Source organism: Chiloscyllium punctatum, chromosome 12, assembly GCF_047496795.1.
Source record: "Chiloscyllium punctatum isolate Juve2018m chromosome 12, sChiPun1.3, whole genome shotgun sequence".
Taxonomy (NCBI): Eukaryota; Metazoa; Chordata; class Chondrichthyes; order Orectolobiformes; family Hemiscylliidae; genus Chiloscyllium; species Chiloscyllium punctatum.
Genome location: NC_092750.1, coordinates 58,192,435 through 58,219,027, shown reverse-complemented (window position 1 = coordinate 58,219,027; position 26,593 = coordinate 58,192,435). Strand labels below are relative to the sequence as shown.

At 39.7% G+C, this 26,593-nt stretch overlaps 1 protein-coding gene across 1 annotated transcript in view; it reads left to right on the top strand.

The window, feature by feature from the left end:
* Positions 1-11,798: 11,798 nt before the first annotated feature.
* Positions 11,799-26,593, top strand: part of LOC140483484 (protein NEDD1-like) — a 63,169-nt gene continuing 48,374 nt past the window's right edge. The window contains exons 1-2 of the mRNA XM_072581676.1: positions 11,799-11,839; positions 21,498-21,614. The gene's annotated coding sequence lies outside the window, so the exon portion shown is untranslated. The remainder of the gene's footprint in view (positions 11,840-21,497; positions 21,615-26,593) is intronic.

The following is a 26,593-nucleotide window of genomic DNA, read 5'->3' as shown; positions in this document are numbered from 1 at the left end:
CATCTACCGCTTACCTCACACTACGGGCAATTTAGCATGGCCAATTCACCTGACCTGCACATCTTTGGACTGTGGGAGGAAACCGGAGCACCCGGAGGAAACCCACGCAGACACGGGGAGAACGTGCAAACTCCACACAGTCAGTCGCCTGAGGCGGGAATTGAACCCGGGTCTCTGGTGCTGTGAGGCAGCAGTGCTAACCACTGTGCCACCGTGCCGCCCAATTGTTTAGATTGTGGGGTTTACAATGGTTCTGTAACCCTTACTACAAATAGTCTGTTGACTTTTGTTTTAACATTTTCAATTGACCTCATCTCAACCATTTGTTGAGGGAAAAGTTCCAAATTGCGAGTATCCTTATGGAAAGAAGGATATACAGACGTAACCTCCAAATGGCTTAGATGTAAGTTTGGGTTTTACTGCTTTGTGTGTCCCCTCTCCCATCAAAGGGAATAATTTCTCCCTCATCTCCGCTGTCGATTCCTTTTAATTATCTTAAGGACTGCAATTAAATTGCCTTAATGTCTACATTGAAATCAGTGCTACATGATTTTAATTTGACCTTTTCATATCTGGAATAGTACTGGTGAATCCATGCTGTATCCCAATCAAGGCTAGGTATATCCCTGTTAAGATATGAAAACGATATGTGAACACAGTTCTCCAAGCAGGGTTCCAACTGGAGCTTTATGTAACTAACAGTCTATTTGAAATAGTAACCTTAAAATCTGCACAGTTGAAATTTAGATCCTATGCTGGAAATCCTCAAGATAAATCAGAGTCTACATCTTGCTGCAGCTGGAAAGGAAGGGCTTCTACCTCAACGTGTCCTTTGACGTTTTTTTATATATATTACATTGGCTGTCAACATAGCTTGGTCAGAGTCAAAATAAAACTAGGCATAAAGACTGATTCAATGCATTATGTGATTTTTTGATTTGGTATTTTGTAGAGCCATGGAGGAAACCCTGAAGCTGGTATCAGCAGGAGATTGTATCCAGATCTGGGACTTACTTTCATTCTCCCCAGAGGCACACTTTAACCCTCATGACCCTGAGCAGGAAGTGTCTTCTCTTTGTTGGAGCTCCAATAATATCCTTAAGTCTAAATGCTAACAATATTCTTGCCAGTAACGATATGGGGAATGTGGGTACTGTTGAAGCAAATGGGGAGTACAGTTTGAGCCAAAATTATAAAAAGCATGTGTTAAGTTTGTTTTTCCTCATTTTCAACTTTATTAAGCATCTTACAAATTGTGTAAGACACAATTTAAGCTCGTCTGTGAATGAGCATTGGTAAGGCTGCTGACTCCGTAAAAAAAATCTCAGACCAGGTTAGTGCTTTCAACATAAAGGAAAAGAGGTGAGGTTAAATGGATGTTTTGCGGGTGGTATAGATGAAGGAATTCAAACATTATATATTGGTGTATCTACCTTTCCTGGGACAAATCTGAAATTTCCTGTAGTCTAGGGACAGATAGTCGATCTAAAGAGTAGGAAAATACAAAGTCATTGCCTAAAACCTCTTTGTGGTTTAGTTTAACCTGTTAGAGCTTTGTTGGTAGTCAAATTATGTATTGGTGACCTTTCTGTGAAGGTGTTGGTTCAACTTGTAGGGCTGGTGATTCTCTTGATCATTTTCCACGTACAGTAAAACCTTTAGCATCTTGTCTTAGATGAATAATTAATTTGAAACAAGGTAATGTCACATCTTTCTGAGAGCATCCATGAGAATCAGCGTAGTTTTTGAAAGCTTTGTGTTGATATGGCAATGCCAAAACATTTTGAAAGCTTTGTCATTAATTTTCTAATCGCTCATAATAAATGGTAGAATGTTACCCTGAATTGTTACGTATGTACAGGTAATTCTTTGGTTTAACTCTGCAGGTTAGAAAGGTCCCCAGAATAGCTGTTGGTTGAAGGCGGTATTACATTTTTAACAGATTTCATAGAATCATAGAATCCCTACAGTGTGGAAACAGGCACTTTGGCCTAATGATACCCTCCAAAGAGTAACCCACCTAGACCCATTCCCCTATATTTAACCTTGACTATTGCAGCTAACCCTCACACCCCTGAACCCGTTGGGCAATTTAGCATAGCCAATTCACCTACCCTGGATTATGGGAGAAAACCACAGTACCCAGAGGAAACCCACACATACACTGGAGAAAGTGCAAACTCCATGCAGACAGTCGCCTGAGGCTGGAATTGAACCAGAGTCCCTAGTGCTGTGAGACAGCAGTGCTAACAACTGAGTCACTGTGCCAATTTATAAAACTAAAGATAACGCTACTTTTCTCAACTTAGTATTGTTTCAAAATATTTATTTTAATACTTTATTCTTAGCAGTATGCATGGACAATATGTTTGACTTTTGTGTGTACCTTATATATAGGAAGGAATCTTGAATTCTGCTGATCCAAGTTTGTTCACCCCACCAATCATGAAGGTAGTCACATTGTCACTGTGTGACATCTAATTTTCATACAATTTTCTTTTGTTTTGACTGCTGCTCTGTATCAGAGCAATATAAAAACATTTATTCATGCAACCAGTATCACATTGCACCAGCTATCAGTCTGGGAAATAAAGTTAGAACCAGAGAAGATTGCAGCACAGTTAAGGTCATTCAACCCATCTTCCCTGAAATTAATGCCCAGTATTCACTGAATATATGACCTTCTATTTTAAAAGATGCTATACATCCCAACTACTCCCATGATAAAATGTTTTATTCTTCAAATCTACCACACAGCGTGTATCTCAGGATTCTTTGTTTCACTTGTCATTTTAAATCCATTAGCCTTTATTATTTCATGGGGATGTGGTCATCGCTGGCTAGGGAGCATTTATTGCCCATCCTTCATGATTCTTAAGGTGATAGTGAGCTGGCTTGGGTTGTTGGTAGACCCACAGCATTGTTGGAGAGGGAGTTCCTGAATTTTGACTCAGTGGCAGTAAGGAAATACACAGCAATGTTTTATTAACTGGCACCTGTTGGGACCAAGAGCTTACCAGTTGTTCAAGAGATCCACGTAATCGATGTAAAAACACACACTAAGGGATAGAAACATAATGCAGGAGGTATACACATCACAATTCTATGTTATTTACAGCATAAGTCACTTATTAAATAACTTAAATAATACCTACCAGCCAAGAACGTTCTCATTCACACCCTCCAATGACTACTCGGACATTGCAAAAATCGTGATAATACAGTAAACGTTTAGTATTTCAGGCACATTTTGCCAATTTATAGGGAGTGCCAGTTCATTAGGTGCCAGTAAAAACAAAGTTTGCTGTAACTTCAAGTCTGTATGGTGTTTGACTTAGCGGGGATTTTACAGGTGGTGGTATTTCCATGTACTAACTGTCCTTGTCTTTCTAGTTGATATCTTAATCAGATTGACACCTGTCAATCTGATTAAGTATGTCTGAAACTGTTCTGGCATGTCTTTCTGCACTTTTCATTGAAACTGGGTTGATCACCTGGTTTGATTGTTATAGTAGAGTGGGATAAGCCTGGCCATGAGATTACAGACTGTTTGAATACAAATCTGCTGAGTTTTGAACTTTAGTACAAAAATGGGATTTCACCTTCAGAAAGAGTCTGCATTGGTCACTCCTATCAACACTAATGGAGAGATCTATTTGTCACAAATTGGTGAAGCTAAATCCATTTCATGTTTCCTTCTTGCTTGTTTCCTCACCACCTGGTATTGCAAACTGAGTCTAGCACCTTTAGGATTGACTAGTTTTGAATTCTCCCACCTAGAATTTTCCCTTGGCGCCCTCAGTGCTTCTTCCAATAGATCTTCTGCATGGAAGTGAAACTATATTGCATTTTTTTTTTCTGTGGTGGATATGGTGCAGTGCCTGGTCATTAGCAGGAAGATTCTTTGCCCATATTTACCTGATGCCATGAGACATCATGGGGTCAGGAGTCAATGCTGAGAACTCCCAGGACAACTCTGTACTGTATACCACAATGTTTCCAATTATAGGATGAATAGAAAATTATTCCCTTTTATCAGATCTCTTCAACACTCTTAAGAATATATTTTAAAATTCTACTTTTAAAATGTTTAAAGTTTTAGTTCCTCTCCTTTGTTAATTGTCCAAATATCCCCGCTTTCCAGTTCTCCAGAATAATATTTTCTCAATTACCTTGGTCTGAGCTTCTGAAAGAGTTGGATGCAAAGTTGATTTAAACATTGATCTAGTTACTTGCATCTTATTTAAACTTGGTTGTTTGATTAAATTGAACCCTAAAAGAATTTGAGTCTTTGTTGTGTTGTATTGGGAGATTTTCATCATTTATGCTGCAGTAATTTGTTAGGCTTGAGTTACAGAAATGATGTACAATTAGCTTGCCAGTGGATGTTTTCACTGCTGCAGTACCTCATACTTACCATGGGATGGTACTGGTGCTGCCTTCTACATTAAATGTATTGTACCATGTTATTTGTTTTCGATTCAACTGTGCTGGAACCTGAAAATGCTCAACTTGTGCAGAATACTGATCAAACACCGGCATGGAGTTACACTTTTTAGCACAACAATGCACCAATGCATTTCTGAAGTAGAAAAATTAACAGGAGAACAAAACTGAAGAGGAATGAATGAAATGAGAGTTGAGAAAGGATGGTCATGAAAGGGATAGACTTGATATCTAGGCATCAGTTATATATTTTGAAATGATCATCACCAATCACAACACAGCGGTGATCGACACTATTGAATATCAGCAAATGCCACGTGTGTGAGAGAGAGAGAGAGATGTATCTGGTGGATGTTCTTCAGAAGGTGGTTGTGGATTCAGTGGGACAAATGGCCTGTATCTGCACTGTGTGGTTCTAGGTTCTAGGGCATATTTTTTAGGTGAGAGGAGAAAGATGTAAAATAAGACACAAAGGACTATATTTAATGCAGTGAGCGTGTGTGGAATGAACTTCCAGAGGAAGTGGTGAATGAAGGTACAGTTGCAACATTTCAAAGACATTTAGATAAAGCCATGAATAAGAACTGTTTGGAGAGATATAGGTTAAGTGCGGGCAGGTGGGATTGGTTTAGTTTGGGATTATGGTCAGCCTTGACTGGTTGGACTGAAGGCTCTGTTTCCATGCTGTAATCTGTTTCCTTTTCACAAAGACACTTTTCAACCAATACCCTCTGCTTCCTGCCACTATGCCAATTTTGTATCCAATTTACTAAGTTGCTCTAGATCCCATGGATTCTCACCTCCTTGACCAGTTCTCTCATGTAACACTTTTTATCAAAAGCATTACTGAACTCTGTATAGATCAACTGCACTACCCTCATCTACATGTCTAGTCATTTCCTCAAAGTTGGATGAAACCCGTTGGACATGATCGACCCTTGACAAAAGCCATGCTGACATTTCTTAGTCTCATTAATTTCTCCATGCTTGTTCCTTGTGCCATTAATCACTTCAAGCTCTTCCAATAAACTTTGTCTTCTACTGTGCTAGGTCCAATTATTTGTTAACATTTGTGCCTTCTCTTCCTTCCCCATTATAATTTCTTCTGTCTCTGCTACTAATGGCTCCAAATTTACTTTTGCTACTTTGTTTTGCATACTTATAGAAGCCTTTAGAATCTGTTATATTCTTTGCTAGTTTCCTGTCATTGTTTATCTCTGGCCTCTACCATTGTTTTGTTCTCTTTTGCTCATTTCTGAAATGCTTCAATTTCTTGGGTTTTCTATTCCTCATCAATGTTTTAACTTCCTGAATCTGACATTATCCTTAATCTGTTTAATTAACTATGGATGGATCACACATCTAGTGGTTTTATTTCTTGTTGAAATACATATTTACTGAGGTTTGGATTTTCCTTTAAATGTTTTCCATTGCTCATTGTGTGTAATAACATTAAATCTAATTTCCCAATCCACTTTAGACACCTTGCATTCAAACTGATGTAATTAGCTTTGATTAAGACTTATTACTTTAGCTTCAGATTTGTATATGTCGTTCCTATGCTCAATATGAGATTCATCTTATTACGATCACTTTCCAAGAGGACTCTTTACTGTGAAATTCCAAATTAATCTGTATAATTACATAAAACAAATACCTCCTCCCCAGATGGTGTCACAACATGTTATTCTAATACAGTCTCTGATGCGTTCGATAATCGCTTCCTCCAAAATATTTTTGGTTTGTCCAGTGTTTATTAGAATTGAATTTTTCCTTTGACTTTACTCCCTTGTTATAATCTTATCTTATTTCTTAATTGAATGGTCTACCAACTGTGTAGATATTGTATCTCATCAATAGTTGTTGGCTCATATTATCTTCACTCATTGATTTCATCTACCTCCTGTTCACAATATAGCACTTGTTCACATTGATTGAGACTCATTTTTAACCTGTTTATATCAACAGAGTTAACATCAGGTCACTATTTTCTAAGAGATTGTTTACTCTTAGACCATTTATTAAACCTGACGCATGACCAGTTCCATATTAATTGAGTCCATAATTAAAAATAAATACAAACAGGAATAGGATCAAAGGAGGGATGATCTTTTCTTCTGAAAGAAGCTACCATTTTGTTCCACATACTGCGTACATTAAAAATTGAATTAATGGCACAAATAATGGGTCTGATCTTGTAGCTATATGGTTGCAAGGAGATCAAAGCTGAGAACTAAATATTCAGGAAAATGTGACTTTTCGAAGGGTCAGAAGGAAAGGGTGGTGTGGTAGCTTTGTCAATACAAGATGAAATATGTATGATAGCCAAAAAATTGCCTTCAATCGGAAGGTGTAGAATCTATTTGGGTAAAGGTCAAAAAATAACAAGGGGAAGAAGTTGCCACTGGATGTAGACCATAGGCCCCTTAATCATAGCTATACGGTAGGACAGAATAAATCAGGAAGCAAATGTGGGTTGTGAAACCAGCAGTACATTAATTCTGAGTGACTTGAATCTTTATGTAGACTGGGGAAGATTGATAGAGGTAGCCATGAGGAATAAATCATAGTGTATTCAGGGCTGGCCCTTCGAACAATATGGCATGGATCCAACCATCGATCATGCTATTTTGGATCTGATAATGAATCAGGCTTAATAAATGGTCTGAAAATGAATTATCTCCAAGGGAAATAGTAATCATAATGTAGTAGAATTTAGCATTTAGATTGAGTGGGAAGAAATGTGGGTTGCAACCAAGTGTGACGAAATTAAGGGTAATGGCGAGGAAAGGAGAGCAGAGTTGGCTGGAAGGGACTTGGAAATGAGTTTAGTAGCAAAGACCAACTGAGAAACAATGACAGGTGTTTAGAAAAATAATTCATGACTCTCTTCAAAGATCTATCCCACTGAGGGAGAACGATTCTAGAAAGGAGATAAACCAACATGGTTAATCAAGGAAGTTATGGATGGTATCACATAAGTAAGAACAATGTAGCAAAAGTTAATGGTAAACCAGAGAATTGGGAAAGTATGCAATCCATCAAAAGGTGACCAAAAACAAGCTGAGAGTAAACTAAGAAATAATATAAAACAGACAATAGAGTTTCTTTGACGATGCAGGGGTGAAAGAATTGAGCTGTTATGAATGGAGAACCAGGAAATGGCAAAGGAGTTGAATAAACTGTAATTTGTGTCAGTCTTCACAGTGATACCATTCCAAAACGATTACATAATTAATGAGCAAAAAGAGGGGGAAAGCAAATAAATAGAATAACTGTCATTTAGAGAAAATTGACCTGATGGGATGCATCCTTGGATATTAGTGGAAGGAGCTACAGCGATATTGCATACACTGGTAGGTAACCTTCAAGAATGCAAAGATTTTGGAAAATTCCCAGAGAATTGAAAAACTGACAATATTTTAAAATGGAAGCAAACCAGAAGTGGGTAACTACAGGCCATTTAGCTTAACATGTGTCATTGGGAAAATGTTAGAGTTTATTAGAAAGGATTAATAAGAAAACATTTAGAAATGCATAATAAAATCAAGCCAAGTCAGCCTGGCTCCATGAAGATGAAATCATGCCTGGCACATTTATTAGACCTCTTTTTAAGAGGTAAAGGGTCCAGTAGATAAAAAGGAAAGTAATATTTGGGTTTCCAGAAAATGTTTGATAAAGTATGACATGTTCAGTTGTTTAATAAGATGGCCCATGGTGTTGTGTATTAACATTAATACAGTTCTGCCTCATTAGAAGGCCAAGTTTGGATGAGCGGAGCATTCTTGGGAACTTTCTTAACCTGTAACTAGTGAGGGACCAGAGGGTGCAGTGCTAGATTTACATTGCATATTAATTACTTTTATGAGGGAAGTGAAGGTACTGTAGCCAGATTTGTTCATGACACAAAAATAGTGGGTAGGTGAGGATGACAAAAGAGGGACATATTCAGTTTAAGTGACTGGGCAAAAACTTGGCAGATGGAAATGTGAGGTCATATGAATTGCCAGGAAGAATAGAGGAGCTGAATATTATTTAAATGGAGAAAAACTGCAGAGATTTGCAGTGCAGAGGGATTTGAGGGTGCTCATACATAAATCACAAAAAAAAAGCCAGCATTCCCATTTAACAGATAATAGGAAGGGCAAATGTAATAATGGCCTTTATTTCAAAGGGAATGGCATTTAAAAATAGTGAAAGCTTGCTAAAAATATTTTAAAAAACTGCTTAGATCATGCCTGAAATTCTGTGAACAGTTTTAGTCTTTTATCTAAGGCAGCCATTTTCAACGGGGACCATGTGGCTCCCCTTAGGGGCCCTGGAACATTTAAAGAGGGCCACAGATTGAAAACAGTGAGAAGGTGAGCCCCACTGGTTTATGGAAGCCCTGGTAACTGAACTGATGACTTACCCAAGCATCAACCTTCAATGGAATCGATAATTTCCCTCCGATTTATAATATCTTTCCAAAACAGTTTGAATTCAGTGCACCTAGTAAATTAATTGCTTAAGCTCCTCCCAAACAGCCTCACTTCAGTGTCAGTCATGAATCAGACTGCACCGGGTCAACATATTCAATCCAGGGTTCTCAAATCCATTGTCGCCATACTTCATTATCGGAAGATCAGTGTGTCTATCTGTTAGTGTTGGATCCGTGATGGAAAAAGGGGCCCTGGAACGTGAGAAGAGCTCATTAGGGATCCATGGACAAAACATGGTTGAGAATCACTGATCCAAGGAAAGATGCACAGGCATTGGAGACAGTTCAGAGTAGGTTTACTAGGTTGATTTCAGATATGGAGGGATTGTCTTCAGAGGAGAGTTGGAGTAGTTTAGGCTGATACTTGGAGTTTTAATGAATAAGAGGTAACCTTGTCAGGGAATATTCTGAAAAGATTGTTTTTCCTGGTGGGAGAGTCTGGACAAAATGACAGAATTTTAGAAAGGGCGCATCTTTAAGGCAGAGGTGAGGACTTTTTTCTCTCAAATTAGTGAATTAATAGAATTCATTGCCCACAGGGTTGCTGTCGAGGCTGGGTTAATAATTACATTCAAGGCTGAGAGCGACTGATGTTTAATCAGTAAATGAATCAAGGTTACGGGAGAAAAAGTAGCAAAGTGGAATTGAAGATCATCAGATCAGCCATGATCTCATAATGGCAGAGCAAATTCCACGGGCTGAATGGCTTACTTCTATTCCTGTGTTCCTTTTGTAATGCTACATGGTTTTCTGGAGATCACATTTTTAAGAGAGAACGAAGTCTGATGTTCAGTTGAATTGGGAATTTGCTTAAGAGCTGTCTCCTAAGCCATTACAGTAACCCTATGGGGGACACAATGTGTAAATTATGATTTAACCACTCATAATAAATAATGTGTTTCATTGTGTTTATCCATCCCAATACATCATACGCTCAAACGTCCAGTGAACAAAACCTCAGGAGCTGTTTTATTTTTAAATAGCCAGATTTCAGAATTCACATTCTTATTGGACTGCAGTTTCAAATTAAAAGATCACTTTGTTGTAATGTGAAATATCCAACTATTTAAAATTGCTGAACTGAATCAAGTGAGTCAACTGATGTTTAATCAGTCTACTGACAGTTTTAGTCCAGGAATCGGATGAAGAGAAAATTGTATTTTTCACACTACTGAAGCAATTGGATTCAGCGTAGCAAATTGCATTCCCTTAATCAATGTTTGAAAATTGAGCTTTGGTGTGATCCCGGTTGTTGGTCAGAGGCAGATTTTGTGACCAGTGATTGATTGTGAAAGTTTTTTTGAGTGCTCATCATGTTGTTCCACTGAGGATCTTTGTGTGGACCTGGCTGTTTCAGTGACTCCTCTTGAAAATATTAAAGCATGCAGACTGAGTTCTGTTTTAAGTACGTGAATCATTGAAGGAACAGCTTTGCAAGTGGAGTTCAGATAATGCATCCTTTCAATGCAGCAGTTCAGATGTGAGAATGGCATAAGGTATGGTTAGCAACATATCTCAAAACTAAACTGAAAATGAACAAAGAACAAAGAAAATTTACAGCCTGGAACAGGCCCTTCGGCCTTACAAGCCTGACCCAATCCAAATGTACTGTCTAAACCTGTTGCTCAATTCCTAAGCGTTTGTATCCCTCTGCTCCCCACCTACTCATCATCTGTCCAGATGCATCTTAAATGAATCTACCGTGCCTATCTCTACCACCTCTGCTGGCAACGCGTTCCAAACACCCACTACCCTCTGTGTGAAGTACTTGCTGCGTGTATCCCCCTTAAACTTTCCACCTCTCACCTTGAAAGCATGACCTCTCATTATTGAATCCTTCACCCTTCAAAAAAAGCTTGTCTCTATCCACCCTGTTTGTACCCTTCATGATTTTGTAAACCTCAATCAGGTTCCTCCCCTCAATCTCCTTTTTTCTAGTGAAAATAAACCTAACCTACTCAACCTCTCTTCATAGCTAGCACCTTCCATACCAGGCAACATTCTCATAAACCTTCTCTGCACCCTCTCCAAAGCGTCCACATCCTTTTGGTAATGTGGCGACCAGAACTGTACACAGTATTCTAAATGCAGCTGAACCAATGTCTTGTACAATTTTAACATGACTTGCCAGCTCTTATACTCAATATCCCGTCCAGTGAAGGCAAGCATACAATATGCCTTCTTGACCACTCTATCCACCTGTGCAGCAACCTTCACGGTACAATGGACCTGCACTCCCAGGTCCATCAACTTTTCCCAAGGCTCTTCCATCTATTGTATAATTCGCTCTAGAATTAGACTTGCCTAAATGCATCATTTTAAATTAAGTGTACATTTAAAATGTTAACCAATATACTGTATGGTCTGAGATGCCTTTTTCAGTTCTTTTATTTCCAGTAGTCATCAGTTCTGCAATCTTTGCATTTGAAGCAATTGTGAATATTGTGCAAATATTGTACCGTTAATTTGAGTGAAACCGCTTGTTTGTAAATAAATCTGGTAACAGAGATGTTAACTCAATTTTGGCTGAGATGAGAACCTGGTAAGAATTCTGTGCAGTATTTCACAAAACTCTGCAACTGTTAAGTGTGGGAAATTCTGTTTCACTGTAGATGCATAACAAGAAAAAAAGTAAGGAGAAACTGCAAATGATTATCTGTTATAAAAATATGATGAAACTTGGTCTTTTCCCATTCCCAAACAAACCCTCTGTTTCAATCATGCCTTTTTAGTACTTGTCCATTTATACCTGTACTGAATGTTGCCCATTGCTGTAATTGAGCATTTATGATCTTTTTAATTCTTTAACTATTAAAACATCAGTTTCTAGTGAGTGCTGCCAGTGGAGGTAATAGGATTTCGGTGTCCATATGTAAAACCAAGCCGGTATACCTTTGGAGTATTGCAGAACAGGTACAGTAACCAGCATCTTGTGTTTTTTTAAATTATTTGCTTATCAGCTAATGTTTCTCAGTTCCAGAAAAACAAAAGGAGGGGTATCCCATTCCTGCAATTTCACTGCCTCTGGTAGGTTGTAACTGCTCTCTGGTACTAGTTGGTGAGTTATAAGCAAGTCCTTGACTGATTTTTTTTTTAAATAAGAAATTGATCTGCAAACTTTCTTTCATCTTCAAAATGTAATGTTGAAGCAATAAACAAAATCTTCAAATGAAGTAACAACTTGGAAAGGAGGCATTGATGAGATTAGATAAGTAAGGTACATTATTTAGTAAGTTTATACTAATGGATAAACAGAGCCAAGTGAATAGAATTGTAGACTTGCTACATTGTTGAAAGGGACCATTCAGCCATCGACCCTCCAAAGGCAATTCTACCCTATCTCCATAATCCCATGTTTACCATGGCTAACCCATCTAACCTGCACACTATGAGGCAACTTAGCCAATCCATCTCAAGCTGCATATCTTTGGACTGTGGGAAGAAACAGGAGCACCTGGAGTAAACCCATGCAGCCACTGGGAGAACATACAAACTTCACAGATGATCATCCAAGGCTGGAATTGAACCCGGCTTCTTAATGCTGTGAGGCAGCAGTGCTAACCACTGACCCACTGTGCATACATAGGATATACAGTTGTAAAGTTTAACTTTTTAAAAAATTATAAGGCTTGTATTATCTGTTTATGATGTTTGTGTAATCTGTAATTTTAGTAAATTAGTGTCTGGAAACAAAACCAAATGGTCGAGCTTGGGAGTTTGGATCCTGGTAGGTGCCATCAGCTCCATATCTCATTACAGCCTTGGCTCAAATATAGAGAAAAGAGTTGAAGTTTGGTTGTCAGATGTGTGTGACTACTCTTGACATCAAGCCAGCCCTTGGCTTTGTATGGAATTAAGCCAAGTAAAATTGAAATCAGTGGGAACCAGATAGTGTTCTCCACAAGTTGGAGTCAAAACTAGAATGATTGTTGGAGCTAATTATTTCAGTCCCCGAATATAATGAAGAAGTTTCTAAGTGCAGGTATTTTACTTATCAAGAGATTGTTATACACCATTAGAGAGGTGGAACTTGAAACTGGACTCCAGTAACAGGATAGGGACGCTATCACTTCACCACAAGAACCCTATGTTCCTTAAGGTAGTGTCCTAGTCCTAAGCAGCTACAGTTGCTTCGTCAATGACGCTTAATTGCAAAATAAGGGCTGAAGATGGGATGTCTGCTGATCTTGTCACAAGGTTCGATATTATTTGCAATTCGTCAGAGATAACAGAGGAGACCCTACATGAAACAAAACTCTGGGTATATTCAGGTATAGACCAACTGGCGAGTGACATTTGTACCAAACAAGAGCTAGGCAAAAATCCTCTCTAATCATCTCCCCTCACATATAACAGCATTCAATCACTGAAGTTCACAGCATTAACATGCTGAGGAATACCATTGACCAATCATTGAAATATTGTAGTTAGTGGAGAGGTTTTATGGAATACTCCCCAGTTGGCTGGTTGAGTGCAACTTCAGCAATATTGAAGAAGCCCAACAGCATCCAGGATAAAATAGTTCACTTGATTTGCATCTCATTCTCCACCTTTAAATATTCACTTGCTGTAACACTGCACACATGTAGCAGTGTGCTTCAATTGCAAGATGTATTGTAACAACTTGCTAAAACTCTTAACAACAAAACTTAAAAATGTGTTGCTGGAAAAGCGCAGCAGGTCAGGCAGCATCAAAGGAGCAGGAGAATTGACGTTTCGGGCATAAGCCCTTCTTCAGGAATGAGGAGGGTGTGCCAAGCGGGCTAAGATATAAGGTAGGGAGGAGGAACTTGGGGGGAATGCGATAGGTGGAAGGAGGTTAAGCTGAGGGTGATAGGCCGGAGAGGGGGTGGGGGCGGAGAGATCAGGAAGAAGATTGCAGGTCAAGAAGGTGGTGCTGAGTCTGAGGGTTGGGACTGAGAAAAGGTGGTGGGAGGGGAAATAAGGAAGCTGGAGAAATCTGCATTCATTCCTTGTGGTTGGAGGGTTCCTAGGCGGAAGATGACGCGCTCTTCCTCCAGGCGTCGTGTTGCTATGTTCTGGTGATGGAGGAGGCCAAGGACCTGCATATCCTTGGCGGAGTGGGAGGGGAGTTAAAGTGTTCAGCCACGGGACGGTTGGGTTGGTTGGTGCGGGTGTCCCAGAGGTGTTCTCTGAAAAGTTCCGCAAGTAGGCGGCCTGTCTCTCCCCAATGTAGAGGAGGCCACATCGGGAGCAGCGGATGCAGTAAATGATGTGTGTGGAGGTGAAGGTGAATTTCTGATGGATATGGAAGGATCCCTAGGGGCCTTGGAGGGAAGTGAGGGGGGAGGTGTGGGCGCAAGTTTTGCATTTCTTGAGGTTGCAGGGGAAGGTGCCGGGAGTGGAGGTTGGGTTGGGGGGGGGGAGGGGGGAGTCATGGAGGGAGTGGTCTTTCCGGAAAGCTGATAGGGGTGGGAAGGGAAATATATCCTTGGTGGTGGGGACTGTTTGGAGGTGGAGGAAATGACAAAGGATGATACGATGTATCTGGAGGTTGGTGGGGTGGTAGGTGAGGACCAGTGGGGTTCTGTCCTAGTGGGCGATTGGAGGGGTGGGGTTCAAGGGCGGAGGAGCGGGAAGTGGAGAAGATGCAGTGGAGAGCATCGTCAACCACGTCTGAGGGGAAATTGCAGTCTTTGAAGAAGGAGGCCATCTGGGTTGTTCGGCATTGGAATTGGTCCTCCTGGGAGCAGATGCAGCGGAGGCGAAGGAATTGGGAATATGGGATGACATTTTTACAGGGGCAGGTTGGGAGGAGGTGTAATCTATGTAGCTGTGGGAGTCAGTTGGTTTATAGTAAATGTCTGCTACTGAATAGAAGGACAAGGGTAGTAAATGCGTAAGATCACCATTATCTTCAAGATCCCCTCCAAGCCATTCAGCCATCAGTGCTTGGAACTATATTGAAATAACTCTGTCGAGGCTGGTATCCTGTTAACAACTCACATTTTATTTACATGTGGAGAGTCTTTGACACTGATCCAGCTCCCTCCAGCCAACTCTGCCAACAGCTGTCTGACACTCTTGTTTGCGTCTGTCAGCTAGGGCTTGATCTGGTCCAAACAGAAAAATCATTCTCTGACGTCCACCTGGCTGACATTGTTATAATCACTGCATATCTCACCATTCTTTGTCTCTGCCAAAACAGATGGATTGTACTGGTCAAAAAGCTTGCTCATCACTTCCACTGTAAATGCACATAGGACTATAAAGGATCATCTTGCCAGTGATGTTTGAATGAATTATTCAGTTCAAGAAATGTCTACTATCTGCCACCTTTCAAGGCATGAAGTAATTAAATGTTTGTTCAACTCACCTCACCCACGTTCTCCCCTGAATTTGGCAGGAAACTGGCGAATGATAGGGCACATGATCTATGTGAATGTGACTACAGAGCGTTATTGTTTGGTCTTTGAACATTGCAGAGAGATCAAGGCAAATGTAGTCAGCTATCTGTCTAGTTCTTATACTACCCTATTCTGTGTAGTTTCAACACTACCAGATCAAATAAATTTCCAACACAAGCTTCTGTATCTTTCTTTACATCCAGTGTTTTGGATCCTCGTGAGGCATTTTTTTTCCTCGCCTTGCCTCCACTCCTGTCTACTTTCTTGACATGACACAGCTTTCTTGGAAAGGTGATCTCTAACTCAATTACTTTCTGATTCTTTTTAAAAGCAAAAGACATTCGCAACGCTGAAAACTGAAACAACCTTTACTTTTTGAATCAAAGTTTTCAAGTAGTAGTAATACAGTGCAAAATTCCATCATCCCATCAAGATCAATTTACAGGCTGCTGAGCACACTCGAAACTGCCCATCTGCAAATTTTTACTGAGGTACAGCACAGCTTATAACCTGATATCAAACTTCCTCTGCCATCTTCCATATGGCAATGTGAAACAGATACTGTTGATACCTTGTCTCAAGGTAGAATTGTTAATTAACTATCTTTTGATCCTAATTTCTGATTGTCTTAGGAGTGAAAAGCTAATAGCTCAACTGATAATTGTGTTTTTCTAGGACTTAAGGAAATTTGTGTCTTCATGATACATTCTGACACCCTTGTCATTGTTTCCAAGTGTAAATATCCTACACTTTTTCAGTAAAACATTGTCTTCCTTTCAAGCAAGTTGACCTTTTCCACTGTTTATCGCTAGCAATCAAGCCATCCTGGCTTACTGTCCAGTTGACAGCAGAATTGGACATTTGACTAACTGAAGAACCTAAGTACTTTGTGTCAGTCTTCATGTAGAAGATGTGGGTAATATCCCAGCAATTAAGGAGAGTTGAGTATAGTGGCCATTACAAAAGAGAAAGTGCTAGAAGAGCTAAAAGGTCTAAAAATCAATAAATCTCCTGGCACCGATGGGCTACATCCTAGAGTTCTGAGGGAGGTGGCTGAGGAAATAGCAGAGGTGTTGGTTGTGATCTTTGAAAAATCATGAGTCAGGGAAAGTCCCAGCTGATTGGAAAATTGCTGTTGTAACCCCCTTGTTCAAAGGACCAAGACAAAAGATGGAAAATTATAGGCTGAGTGGCCTAACCTCTGGTTGTGGGTAAAATTCTAGAATCCATCGTTAAGGATGGGATTTCTAAATTCTAGGACGTGCAGGGTCAGATTAGAACAAGTCAGCATGGATTTAGTAAGGGGAGGTCATACCTGACAAACCTGTTAGAATTCTTTTGAAGAGGTAACAAGCAGGTTAGACCAAGGAAACCCAGTAAGATGTTATCTATCTAGACTTCCAAAAGGCCTTTGATAAGGTGCCTCACAGGAGGCTGCTGAGTAAGCTGAGAACCCATGGTGTTCAAGGTGAGCTGCTGGCATGGATTGAGGATTGGCTGTCTGACAGAAGGCAGAGAGTTGGGATAAAAGGTTCTTTTTTGGAATGGCAGCTGGTGACAAGTGGGGTCCTACAGGGTTCAGTGTTGGGGCTGCAACTGTTTATATATTAGTGATCTGGGGGCATTCTGGCGAATATTGCCAATGATACAAAGTTAGGTGGACAGGCAGGTGGTGCTGAGGAGGTGGAGAGGCTGCAGAAAGATTTAGACAGTTTAGGAGAGTGGTCCAGGAAATGGCTGATGAAATCCAACGTGAGCAAATGTGAGGTCTTGCACTTTGGAAAAAAGAATACAGGCATGGACTGTTTTTGAAACTGTGAAAAAGTTCATAAAGCCAAAGTAATCTGGGAATGCCAGACCAGGATTCTCTAAAGATTGACTTGCAGGTTGAGTCCGTGATTAAGAAAGCAAATGCAATGTTGTCATTTATCTCGAGGGTTGGAATATAAAAACAGCAATGTGCTTCTGAGACTTTATAAAGACATAGTTAGGCCCCATACTGTGTCCAATTTTGGGTACCACACCTCAGGAAGGACACACTGGCACTGGAGCGTGTCCAGTGGAGGTTCACATGGATGATCCCTGAAATGGTAGACCTGACATATGATAAATGGCTGAGGATCATGGGATTGTATTCATTAGAGTTTAGAAGGTTAAGGGAAGATCTAATAGAAACTTACAAGATGCTGCATGGCTTAGAAAGGGTGGACGTTGGGAATTTGTTTCCGTCAGGCGGGGAGACTAGGACCCGTGGGCACAGCTTAGAATTAGAGGGGGTCAATTTAGAATGGAAATGAGGATACATTTATTCAGCCAGAGTGTGGTGGGCCTGTGGAATTCATCACCATGGAGCGCAGTGGAGGCCAGGACATTAAATGTCTTCAATGCAGAGATTGATAATTCCTTGCAAGATCAAGAATTTAAGGGATATGGGGAGAGTGCGGGTGAGTTGAGTTGATCATTCAATGATCAACCATCATTGAATGGCAGAGTGGACTCGATGGGCTTTTAATGGCCTTACTTCCAGTCCTATGCCTTATGGTCGATTTACCCTAAATTTAAAGATACAGTTCCAAAATATTGTGGTCTTTTAAATCTCAGTTCTAACAATCATTGTTCAAATTTGTACTCCGTTTCCTGCATTACGAATTTCTGTCTCAAATTTGCAATCTTAACCAGTTTTACAAAACTGAATGTTGAGCAGGAATGAAAGCTTGTTTCAATTTATCAGTTTAGAAAACTTAAGTCCCAATATAAGCTTTGTTTCTTCTCCATTGTCTCTGTCCCCTGCACGGCCATGTGGCAAAGCTTTGGTGCCTGTTCGAACAAAAAAATTGATTGTCCACCATCTATCTGATTGCACAGGTTTCCATTACAGTCTTCCTCCACCATTTATCTCAACTGTCATTCCAAATCCAATTTTTGTACCTTTTTACACCTCTGTGCTTTTACTGCTTGAAGATGTCCTTTATTTTCACCCTTCAAAAACTTGAATCTGTTGGCAACTCAGCTCTTGTGACAGTGACTGCCGTTCAAAATGTTTGATTATGTGTGAAAAATTTTGCAACGCTCTAGAATGTGTTCGACAGTTTTATAAATGCATGATCTTACTCTTTTTGTTTATCCTAACTTTTGTGGTATCCTTTTGTCTGTGCAGGAAAGTTGAGTTGAAATCCAATATCAGCCATAATGATAACTGTATGATGGAACTCATTCAGCAGGCTGTATGTTCTTCTCTCACTCCTATTTCTTGTATACTTTGTCCAAGACATCATTTGCCTATTTGCTGCTATTAAACACAATGTTTATCATTTAATTTTTTTTTTACTGTTACGTTACATCCTGCTCCTGTATGATCGTCTTCAACTTACTTCATTTTAGTGTTATTGGTAAACTCTCCATTCTGACTCAGTGTAATGAGTTAAAACCCCATTTAGTCTTTTGAGTGTAATTTAGGATACTACTGCAATGTGTACATTGAACTACCATGCCATCTTTTAATTTGGGTGTTATGCAGTTGTTATAAGTCCATGGCAATATGATAGGAATGGATGTTTTAAAAATGAAAGAATAGTATGGTATAGACAATTTACCTTGAACCAATAAATGCAGAATACTGTAAGTGCTGAAGGTCTGAAATTAAAACTGAGCATAGTGAAAAAAGTCTTGGTATATGAAGCAGATGGCAGCATCTGTGGGGTGTGAAAATAATTAATGTTTGAAGTCCAGCTTGACTCCGCTTTGGAACTGACCTTAACCCAAAATGGCCTTGTGTGATTTCTGCACAAAAGTTTCACTCATATCTCAAAGTGCTTCTGGAAAGTTCTAAATATAACTGACTGTTTACTGACCAAAGGATTGGCAGAATCCCACTTTCCATTGTTTGCGGGCTGACCCAAAACTCCAGTGCAGACTTCAAGTCTTCATGTGCAACACTTAATGGAAGAGAGTTGTGCAGAATCTAGTTCATCGAATTAGTTGTGAGTAACCAGTGCATTTCCTTATTGTGTGGCAATGACTTCCGACTTCAAAATAATTCAGGGTCGCTACTGCTAAATTGAGATAACAAAACCTTATTACTCCAACAAACAAACAGTGTGGAGACCAACCGAAGAGGAGAATTCCTCCCACCAAAACGACAGACACCTATCAAGTCAGGCAGTGTAAGGTAGGGGCTGATGCATTTTCACCTGAACTGTTTGGCCTATTGGCCATAATCTCATCTGAGAATCACAAAGCCTCTAAACTTCATTCTTCTCCAAGGAACTGAAAGAGGGAACACTCCCAAGATTTGCATGCCTTGAAGGACTGAATCTGCATATCATTTGCTGCTTGTGTTCTGTTCACCTTCATTGCATGCTATTCTCTAACATCCATCTTTACCTCTGTGCATCTTGGTACATGAGGGAGTCAGCAGGTTTTGGGATGTTTGTGTGAACAATGATCTTTTTCTGCTGATTTCAAAACACAGCTGAATATCTAGTTTCTGTTCTATTACTGAAAAACGCAACACACAAAAGGTTTAAAACTCTGTTTAACATGCATCTTGTTGTGTCAACATAGTGGTGAGTTCCCTTGTCACTCTGTGCTATGATTCTAATGGCCTGCCTAAATAGGCCTTAAAAATCTTGTGATGGTGGCTTAAGTTGAATAAGGAGATATCTTTTGGTATTTTGCTGAATATATTCATACCTCAATCAGTAATACAAATTGTTAAACTTGCTGTTATTTGGGATGATGCTGTATATTGCCTGGTGCATTCAACTTGAGAATGATGTTCGCAGATTAAAATTAAAATTGCAGTTTAAATTATTGATTTGTAAAGTATTTCAAGAAGTCCTGTGGATATGGTAAGCTGCTGTGTGCATAAGCATCAGACAATTTCTTTTTCCCCAATTGAAACTATTTTATCTAATGCTGGCAAAAATGATTCAAACAGTAATTATTGAGGAGCTATTGCAATTACTATTATGTCTGTACAGCCCCTTGTACTGCAATGATTTTCCATCAATTTTTAACTATCTTCAAAATCTATCCCATCCCCATCCCACTTGTAAGCATTCTGAACTCAGGAACCAGTTGACTGTGAAAAAGTCGATTCCTATTTGACAAAATTGACAAATTGATTATCTTTTCCAAGAAATTCAGAAGCCGTTTGACATGTCGCCCTTCTCATAGAGCCAAGCTAATTTCCTCTAAATTTTTTGCCTCCACATGTTTCATTCTTCCCACCTATGCCCTCTGATGTTTTATGTGTTATGGGTGTGTTTTAGTTTGTTATTGTTATATGTTTATAATACATTTTTAACATGAGTTTGTGTGTGGCATTCAACTTTCTCTGGTTCCAGTAAATCACTAAGAATGTATGCTGAGACAGTTCCTTGAATTCCTTCTTTTGAGATGGCTGCCACCTTTTCTGGATACTCTCCTCCAATTCATTTATCAAATATTCTTTAAAGATACACCACTTTCTCAAAAGTAACTGATTATATTTTGATAAGGTCTAGATAGTTTATTCAAAGATGCATGTAATATCTAATTGTTCTATTCCAGATCTCGTTTAGCTTGGTTTATAAATGCAGCATAGTGTATTATTGAATGGGCACCTGTGCAGTATGTCGAGCCAACCTGGAGTTATATAGAAATTACAGTAGCGTGATGAGCAATTCTGCTCAGTCAGTTCATGTGAGCAATTGCCTTTAGTTTTTTGTGCTCATACAAATGTGGGCATAGCTTTGTCTCAATTGCAACCTCTGTTAACACTTCCTTAAGCCTAAACATGCTTTGCATTTACATAATTTTAAAATTCCTTCTGCTCTTAACGAGTGAAAAATTATACAAAGGCATACTGGAAGGACATTAATTGGATGTAGTTTCCAAAAGGCTAACACAAGCATGGTGGACCAGATGGGACCTTTTTTATACTGTAACATTCTGTGGTTTCCTTCCTAAAGCATTTAAGTTTAATCTTGTCTATTTTCTCATCTTTGAACTTTCAATAAATTTTGAGACTGTCTGGTTCAGTTTTCCCTTTCATCACTTACTACCAACTTTGCCCTCATTTTTATTTTTGTTTTAATTTACTTTTTAAATTGCTTACTCTGTCAGAAACACAAAATGAATGCTAACTATTGATTTTTTTAAAAAATTATTTTTAAAATGACTATTACCTCTGTTTTACATGTGTGTTTCATTCTGTGAAGAGAGGGCAGACTTGTGTCTCACTGAATTCCGCAGTGAATTTCATTCTGAGTGGAGGAACAGATTCTACTGTCAACATATGGGACTTGAAAACCAAAAAATTGCACAAATCCTACAAGGTATGTAGTCCTGGAAACTTGCTGGGATTTTTGGGGCTGCTAATTCCTGAGATATTTTTACGTTATTAGAATCCTGAGAATAGAAGCAGTAACGGTTCACTAACCATGGAAATACGCTCCAGATGAAAAAAATTTTGCCAACTCCCTCAGTCAATTCAGGGGCCTAGATCTTGCATTGGAAGATAACTGTTGCTGAAGCATAAACTGGAGTATGTGGACCATATCAGGACCATGTGAAAATTCCTTTGCAACTAACTGTATCTGAGTGGCCAAGCATGTTAATGTTTCCAATAGATAATTACCTGGCATCTGACAGCCTCTTGAAAAAAAACCTCACTGATGCAATAGTAGACAGACAGACACATACATACACAGTCCAGACAACCCAAGGGAATCCAATGCCCCAGACCCAACTACCCATCATATGCATAATTTAAACCTACAACTTTGTGATTCAGTTTATTCTAATGTGCTCATGATTAACATTATATGTGGACAGCTCTTCATTGCTTTCAGAAAAACTTGCTGGACTAAGCAGGTTACAATAGGTACAAGGTTGTAAGGCTAATGTTGTGATGATGTACAAGTACAGACTGGGTGATACACTGTGGCCACGCAGTGGCAGCATTGATCCCCTGATTGGATCTCAAATACCCCTGTTAGAAGATGGGAGTAGATATATTGGTAATATGCTGCTTTTAATTTCTGTCTCAGCAGTTGTCAGACAAAAAGCTTAAGCGTGGTTTGATGGCCAACTTTCCTCTTTTTCACTCAGCAGACTGAGATTGAACTGCTTGTGTATTTGGGGATAGTCCTCTGGGCACTATAACAAACTGAAGCTTTTCTTGCCTGCTCAGGTCAGTGATATTCCAGGAACTTTATGGGTGAGCAGTGTTTCTGTCTCAACTTGCAGGCCAAAGCTAGATAGTTTCAGGTATTTCTGTAATTTCGTACATGTGACTCAATTGGCTGCTACCATTGTCTGGCCTCATTATCCAGTCAGTACTTGTATATCATCCCTGTCTGATCCTTACAACCTTGTGGCTATTGTAACCTGCTTAGTCTGACAAAAGTTTCCTGATAGCAATTAAGAATTGTCCACACATAATGTTAATCATGAGCATATTAGAAAAATGATTCACAAAGTTGTTGCTTTAAGTTATGTATCTCGAACACATCTTTGTCCTCAAATGGGGTACAATAAGCTGAATTTCCAGAACAGAGTGTTCAGAAAGATTGGAACTGAAATTGAACATGTTAAAACCAATACATAAGGGAATTTAAAAAAAAATATTTGTTGGGTGTGATCATCATTGGACATGAAAGTATTTAATGCTTGATTTTGATGGTGGTGGTGAACAGTTTACATGAACTGCTGCATTATCTGTAGTCCACATTGCTGTTAGAAAAGATTTTCAGGAATTTGCACGCTGGAAATGGAGAAGTAACTATTATAATTGCAAAGCCAGGATGATGTTTGCCTTCAGAGGGGACTTGCAAGCGGTAGCGATGTTTCCTCTAGTGGTTAGAAGTTTGGAAAGTGTTGAAGGAATTTTGGCAAGTGTAGCTGTTGAATAGTACACACTGCTGCCAATGTGCAGATGATAAAAGGGCTGACAGTTTAAGGTCCGATGCTGATCTCTATCGTAACTGGTGTAGAGCTCCTTAAGTTTTGTTCGAACTGAAATCATTGAGGGAAATGGAGTGTATTCCATTACGTGATTTGTGCATTTTGGGTGGTGCATGGGCTTTGGGGAATAAAGTGATTAGTTATTCACTACATAACTCACATTTGTAAATTTTTCTTGTAGCTGCAGAATTTTTTATATTGTTCCAAATTCAAATTCTCGTCAATCTTTCTTTTTTAATTCAATTTATTGGACATGGGCTTTGCTGGATGGCCCACATTTACTACCCATCCCTAGTTGCCCTTAAGAAAGTGGTGGTGAGCTGCCTTCTTGAACTGCTGCAGTCCATGTGCTGTCGATTGACCCACAATGCCCTGAGGGAGGGAATGCTAGGACTTTGACCCAGTGACGGTGAAGGAACAGTGATATGTTTCCAAGTCGGGGTGGTGAGTGTCTTAAAGGGTGACCTGTGGGGTTCCCATTTATCTTCCACCCTTGTCCTTCTGGATGGTTGGATGTTTGGGAGGTGGTGTGTAAGGATTTCCAATGAATTTCTGTGGTGCAACCTGCAGATGGTACACACTGCTACTACTGAGCATCGATAGTGAAAGGAGTGGAGGACGTAGTACTACTGAAGCGGCCTGCTTTGTCCTGGATGGTGTCAAGTCTCTTATGTTGTTGGGGCTGCATTCATGCAGACAAGTGGGGAATATTCCATCACACGTCTGATTTGTGCCTTGTCAATGGTGGACAGACTTTGGGAAGTTAGAAGTTGAGTAATGTGGCACTATATTTCTAGCCATTGTATTTATGTGGTGAGTCCAGTTGAGTTTCTGGTCAGTGATAATACCATTGAATTAAATGGTGGTGGTTAGATTATCTCATCAAAAATGATCATAGCTTGGCATTTAAGTGGTGTAAATGTTACTTGCCACTTGTCAGCCCAAGCATGAATCTTGTTGCATTTAACAATGAACTGCTTCAGTGTTTGAGGAGCCGCAACTGGTGCTGAACATTGTGCAACCATTCATGAACATCTCAACTTGTGACTCTTTGGAGGGAAGGTTATTTGATGAAGCAGCTAAAGATGGTTGAGCCTGGGACACAACCTGAGAAACTACTGCAGAGATGTCCTGGAGCAGCGATGACTGACCTCTAACAACCACCGTCATATTCCGATGTTCCAGGTATGACTCCAGCCGGCATGGAATTTTCCCCCAATACCCATTGATTCCAGTCTTGCTAGGGCTTTTTGATGCCACATTTAGTTGAATGCAGCTTTAATATCACTCTAACCTGCCTTCTGGCATTCATCTCTTTTTGTCCATGTTTGAACCAAGGCTATAATGAGGTCAGGAGCCTGAGTGGCCCTGGTGGAACTCAAACTGGGCGTCATTGAGGAGGGTATTGCTGAGCAGGTACTGCTTGACAGCACTGTTGATGATAACCTTCCATTACTTTACTGATGGTCGATAATAGACTAATGGGGCGATAATTGGCCGAGTTGGATTTATCCTGCTTTTTGTTCAGAACATAACTGGGCAATTTTCTACATTGTCAAGTAGATCCTAGTATTTTAACTGTCCTGGAAGAGTTTTGCTCAGGGAGTAGCATGTTCTGGAGCACAAATCTTCAGTACTATTGCACGAATGTTGTCAGGGCCTGTAGCCTTCACAGTATCCAGTGCCTCCAACAATTTCTTCGTGTCACATGGAGTGAATTGAGTTGGCTGACGACTGGTATCTGCAATGTTGAGGATGACTAGAGGAGGCAGAGATGGATCATTCGGTCAGCACTTCTGGCAGAAGGTCACTGCAAATGCTCCAGCCTTATTTGTTTTTTTTCCACTGATGTCCTGATCTCTTCCATCATTGAGGATGGACTCCATATTTATGGTGAATGGTGGTGACAATTCAACAATTGGATGTAGCAAGATTGCAGAGCCTAGATCTGATCTGGCTATGGCGTCGCTTAGCTCTGTCTGCCACTTTCTGCTTGTACTGTTTGATATGCATGATGGCCTACATCCTAGGGTATTAAAGGAAGTGCAGCAGAGATGATAGGTCCATTGGTTTCAATATTTCAAAATTCCCTGGACATCGGAAAAGTTCCAGTTGATTGAAAAATGGCTAATATAACAACCTTATTCAAAAAGGGGAAATTACAGACCAGTTAGTTTAATATCTGTTATTGGAAAACTGTTAAAATTAATTATCAAGGAAGCAATATTAGGACATTTGGAAAGTCAAAATGCTGTCTATCAGAGTCCGCATGGTTTTATGAAGGGCAAATGATGTTTGACCAATTTGCTAGAGTTCTTCAAAGATGTAAAAAGCAAAGTGGATAATGAGCATCCTGTAGATGTAATGTATCTGGACTTCAGGAAGGTATTTGGTAAAGTTCCACACAAAAGGTTAATTCACAAGGTTGGACCATAAGGGACTTGGGGTGATTTATTGGCCTGGATAGATGACTCTGACTTCTGTCCAATAACTAGAGAGTCGGGATGAATGGTTTCTTTTTTTTCAATGACAAGATGTAACTAGTGGGGTGTGACAGGGTTTGGTCCTTGGGTGTCAGCTGTTTACAATTTACATTAATGACTTGGATACAGGGATAGAAGGTTCAATAAGCCAAATTTGTGGGTGACACAAAAATAGGCAGGAAGGTACATTGCAATGCAGCAAAAAGAACTTTGCAAATGGATATAGATTTGAGAGTGGGTGAAAATGTGGCAGATGGAGTTAAACGTGGATAAGTGTGAGATCATGCATTTGGGGTGAAAAAATGGGAAGGCGACCTATTATCCTAATGAGGAGAGACTTCAGGGTGCTTTGGTGCAGAGGGATCTGAGTGTCTTCATTCATGAGTCACAGAAAACTAGCGTGCAGCTACACTGATAATAAAGTAAGTGTATGGAATGTTGGCTTTTATAGCTAATGGAATAGAATATAAATATAAGGAAGTATTGTTGCAACTATTCAAGGCATTGGTGAGACTGTACCTGGAGTATTGCACACTGTTTTAGTTCCCTTAATTGAGAAATGAAGCAGTTCAGTGGAGGTTTATTAGAAGATGAGGGGTTTGTCAAATTGAAGAGAAATTGAACAATGCAGGCCTATACCTGAAGAATAAGGGGAGATCAAATTGAGGTATTCAAGATGATAAAACGTATGGATACAATAGATGTGGTTGCGGATGCTTCCTCTTGTGGGGCATCCAAGAGGAGATCATAATCTTGGGATAAGGTGTAGCAAATTTAAAACAACGTTGAGGAGGAACTACTTCTCCCAAAGGGGTATGAATCTGTGGAATTCACTACACCAAAGTATGAGGAATGCTGAGACAGTG